Source organism: Haliotis cracherodii, unplaced genomic scaffold (assembly GCF_022045235.1).
Source record: "Haliotis cracherodii isolate W230 unplaced genomic scaffold, xgHalCrac1.p SCAF_3, whole genome shotgun sequence".
NCBI lineage: Eukaryota > Metazoa > Mollusca > Gastropoda > Lepetellida > Haliotidae > Haliotis > Haliotis cracherodii.
The window spans coordinates 9963951-9969429 of NW_027266286.1; the positions used below are offsets into that span (position 1 = coordinate 9963951).

A 5479-nucleotide genomic window follows, 5' to 3' on the forward strand; every position below is an offset into this window, starting at 1 on the left:
AAATATGAACACGCATTTGAGATGTGTTTAGAGGTAAGGTCAAAATGTCCTTTTCCCAGTCTACTATCAGCTATCAGGCTAAACACGACCTGTCAACAAAATTCAGCCACTGTTGTGGGTTGTTTTTTTCACACCGTTGTTATGACACCATTCAAACTTCATGATTGGATTGGTTGTTATTTATATTCCTGACTAGGGAGTGAAGTCCAACGACCATGTCCTAGAGAGGCAGTGCGTTTGTCTGGCCGTTTCTACATCACATGTGGAAATGTAAACACAGCAATACAAACCTTGGTGGACTGAACGGTGAGGTGAGATCTAGAAGTATGTCAAATCTCAAATGTTCATTTTTTCTGTACATCTTGTCTTCTTTTAGGTCTGTTTGCATCCTTACAACACATCCCCGTGAGGTGAGGTCTAGAAGTATGTCAAATCTCAAATGTTCATTTTTTTCTATACATCTTGTCTTCTTTTGGGTCTGTTTGCATCCTAAAACACATCGCCAACTTGTTCTGTTGATTGCCAAGTTTCATCTGGTCTTTGCTTGATTTTATCCATTCGTCACCATCACTCGATACCTCTTTGTATGTCTGTATTCATTTGTTATTTTCGAATATCCTATTCTTAGTTTGGAGAGTATACTTCAAGCTTATTTTATCCTTGTTTTGTCAAAACCTTAGTTGTTCATCAGATTGTTGGAATATAGGGGCATATCAAAGTTTAATTCAAAATGGCTGACTGGTATATGGAAGCTGACAGATTAGGCTGATAAGAAATGGGTCAATCGACCGACCCTTTCGTGTTGAGCTTTCCTCGAAAACGCTTATCAACTACCTATACACATTTCTTAGAAATAGATCCACGTCACACACGGTTTGTGTGACAATGTTTGCTCAACGTTTCCTCTTGATCAAAACCCTTATCACTAACGTCTACAAGGTTAAGTAATATCTGTATATTAGGTTATAACTAAATCATGCATTATATGATAATATTCTGTAAGTTAAATTCAATGAAAGTTTTCAGGGTTTGGGCAGATTCAAAATGAGGGTCGTGCTTCATGGCGAGAATGGCGAGAGCCCTAAATGAAGTAGGTTAATGCGCTTCTGGACCCGTTGCTGCCATAATTGAAATCAAGCGGTCGACGACGTTTTTTTTATTATGCAGCCATGTCACAAAGAGTTTAAAGCTTTGTGTAAAATATTCCGTGCCTGTATTGCTTACCTGGTTAAAAAGCCATTGTATAGACTAATACAAATACATCAAACTAGATATATTCAAGGTAGATGTGTCAGCGAAAACACCAGACTAGTGCATGGTATCTTGTTTCAGACATAAAAAAGACTTACACACCTGGAGTACTATTACTTATAGATGTTGAAAAAGCATTTGACTCTGAAGTTTTACTCAATAATTCATCACTAAAGTTCCATACAAATATGGCTTCTGAATAAATGTGATTAAATTACAAAAGCAAATATACCCACTTCGTGTGTAATCCAAAATGGTCATCTATCTTCATTCTGTAGTAATGATCAAGGTTGTAGACAAGGAGATCCCCTATAACCATGTATGTTTCCTCTAGTTGCTGAAATCGTTTGGTGCATGATAAAAATAATAACATGAATAGGATTACTCGACATGATGTCGAACACAAACTTGGACAATGTGCTGACGACACAGAGCTATTTCTGGACGGCACAGGAGAATGCCCGTATGCCTCTATAGATGTATTAAATATATTCTTTAGAATGTCAGGATTGAAAATGAATGTAGATAAGACCAAAGCTATAGATTGGTTCCAAGGCAGGATGTCAAAATAAACTATGTGAGACCACTTTGAGGTATAAGGGATAAAGTTTAATCCATATATTAAGGATTTGTGGGTGATTAACAGGAGAAAAAGAATTGAACATATTAATAGAATAGTGTCTAGTTGGAGAAAGAGGAATTTAACAATCGTGGGAAAAAACAGTTATTAAAATACTGGCTCTGTTTTTCTTTTTCACAAACTAATTTCCTGTCCCAGCCCTTCGAATGACTTTATTCCAAAACTTAACTGAATGTATTATAGTGAGTGAGTATGGTTTTACGCAGCAATATTCCAGCAATTTCACGGAGAGGGACACCAGAAATGGGCTTCACACATTGTGCCCATGTGGGGAATTAAACCCAGATCTTCGGCGTGATGAGCGAACACTTTCACCACTAGGCTACCCCACCGCCCAGAATTATTATAAATTCATTTGGAACCACAAAATAGATAAAATAAAGATATCTAACCTAATAAAAAAAATAAGGACTCCTTAAAATTATCAAGTCGAAGAAGACATGTACTAAACGCCAATACTAAAATCCTTCTTACAAAAAAAGAGATGTTGTTTGTTTGTTTGTTTGTTTGTTTGTTTGTTTGTTATATAACGCTGCACTCATGTTGGTAGACAAGGTGCTAATATGGACAAATAGACAAAATAGAGAAAGGTTGATAAGAAAGAAACTTTGTAGTTATGGCGAAAGTATGAGTCAAACGCGGACATTAATGATTAAATCGTATCCCAAGACCTGTGTCCGCCGTGATATTGCTGGAATATTGCTAAAAGCGATACTCACTCACTCACTCACTCACTCACTCACTCACACACACCCAAGACCTGTGGCTAATTCACAATGTAAAAACTCAACATTAATGATTACAAATTAGGCCCAAAGAGGCATTTATACTATAAAAGATACATGTAACGAATGAGGTTTCTCACAGATAAAAAACATTAATGGTCATACCCAATTATTTCTTAGCATATCAGAGTCTTGGAAGGACACTGTTAAAGCCATTGGCATCCTCGTAGTCTACAATTCGTTTTTAAAAAAAACTGGACGAATGGTTGAAACCAACAGAAGGACCAAATGATATTATGAACAACTTATTACATCTGTAATCTCGGTTTGTTATGAATGGCAGGCAATGTTTGACAGAGAAATCTCGTAGGAAAGGAACTGCATCAGATGGAACAAGTTGAAAATGACATATGACGAAGAGGGGAATAAGTGAACATGCCACATATATTGCGGGAATGCAAATGTCGCCGGATATAGTAGCACATTTATTATTTCACGGCTTATCTGCTTCTATCTGTTTCCTTTTACGTACGCTTCTTCTCTCACTGCTCCTCCCTGTTATCCTACCAGTAGTATTTCGTGCACATACCTGTGGTGGTACATTGGAGGAGAGACGTTTGTTCCACACTCGTCTTGAAATCATTTTTCAGGTATCATTTACAGGAATGTTTCCTTATCTATCTGCCTTCTTTGTGGTAAGCTAACGCCTGTACCGAAAATGGAGCCATCCTTTGAAACTTGGAAACGGGAGTTGCCTTATTGGAGATAATGCCTACCCAAATGCTACTCTGTCCCAGTCCCAGGAAGAGAGGAAGTCCCCAACGCAGGTGAATAGGTGTTCTTCTTTCACTAGGTAAGAGGGCTATAGTTGACACTGTCGTGAGGTAACTAGAAGGACCATATGGCACTCTGGATAATCCGGAATGATTATTGCAAGCTCTCTACACTTCTGGTCAACAGGAATACCACTACACTCTGAAACAACACTACAAACGGCAGATGATGACAAGTATGCTATCCAGTTTTGAAAAGAAACAAGACCATGTGATAAGCATACTGAATGCAATTGAGATGGTACCCCGAGCGTGGCGGCAAGTCAATTTAACATCAATGAAGAACTGTTTCAGAAAAGGTGTTGACGGATGGTGGGAATGAATCCGACAGTGACGAATCTGATGACATTCTGTTATCAGACTTGAGGGATATTTGGACTGAGTTAAAGAAGGTCACAGACATTCCAACGGAAGTGAGTCGCCAAGCGTTCATAGACGCCGACAGAGACATCCTTGTTGCAGAACGGCCGAGTGATGACGACAGTCCAGTCGATTGTTGAAAAGCGAGGTGGCATTAGCCGAGCGGATTCCGAGGATGAAGACACGCAAGAAGGGGTCGACAGTGGAACCAGCCATACCCTCCTTTGCCGATGCCAATAAGGCTCTTGAAACACAAAATATCTTCCTGAACACTCAAAAGTCAACAGAGAAGACATTATTTGACAGGTTGGCTGATCTCAACAATGCGGTTTCACGAATGCAGTCAGCAAAAAATCACGGACAACACATCTCCCCGTATGTAAATCGTAATATGCTAAATATGTACATCTATTTGATAAACAATGTTCTTAAAATGAATGTTACGAAATGTTATCAATTGAATGCTATGAAGTGAACATTGCTAATACAAGTCAATGCTGCAATTACGTGTATTGTGTTTTGTTTTATCCAAGATGACGGACGTTTCCAAGCGCAAACGTGTATAATGAACAACGGATATAACCAACTGATTTCTCTTGTAATTCGTCATATATGTTCTACTGTATATTGGAAACTCTACCACAGAGAACCACATGTGGAGGAAGCTACATGGACACTATGTCTAGAGATATTATTTTGAGAAATAAATTCTGGAGTGTATTATATACAAAGAATGCTACCCGACCTTCATTTTACTGAGGACAGGATTTCGAGGATCTTCTGCAGACTACAAGAGAAATTGAAGATGAGATGCAAGGAGAACTACATCCAAGGATGAGATCGAAGGTTCAACAGCAACCACACGTCATGGATAGGATACCCACACCAGATACAGATAATTCTGCCAAGATATCTCAGCAGCTATCAGACGTTATCAAGCTGATACTTGCACAGCGACAGCAACAGCCCTAGGCGGACAACAAACTTTCGAAGCAGATCTTGGATAGACTTTCAGTCTTAGAAGCCCAGAAGGAGGATCCTGATGCAGATAAAAATGTCCCAGTTAGAGGCCAAGGTCGTGGTAGATTGGACGTGGTAGACGTGGTGGTGTTTCTTTAAACTAGAACAGCATAATGCTGAAGGGATAGCAGAGGCCAGTGGAAGAGACAGCCCTAACCCATCAGATATTTGTGACAGAATGATCGGAGATGATAATGAAACTCAAGTAGTCATCGCTGGTCTGCACTTTTAGATATAGGATCCCAGATTACAAATGTCGGTCAAGGCTTTTATAACTTGAACTTATCAGATATTGAATGACGGCCACTAACTGAGTTTGAACTTCAAACAACTGGAGCTGGAGACTCTGACATAACTTCCCCTGGATACATTGATCTACATTCATTGCTATGATGTGGGATGTTAGATTCCTGAACTAATAACCAGGGATACGAAGTACAACAAGGACATCTCTGCAGTAACTGGCATCAACGTTCACAAGAGATTAAAATCGAGAAACGAAAGGGATTACTCAAGGAATCAAGGACATTTGGCATACAAAGAACAGTCAATTCAACCAGCAATGGGCTTATCAGGACTGATTCGAATCAGATGGTCAAACTCAATGAAGTTATTCGTCATAGCCCAGGGAGTTACAGAGCATCTTGAGG

At 39.2% G+C, this 5479-nt stretch overlaps 1 pseudogene; it reads left to right on the top strand.

Moving 5' to 3' along the window:
• The first annotated feature begins 206 nt into the window (after nucleotides 1–206).
• LOC139475216 (tigger transposable element-derived protein 4-like) lies at nucleotides 207–4781 on the top strand (annotated as a pseudogene).
• Nucleotides 4782–5479: the final 698 nt, after the last annotated feature.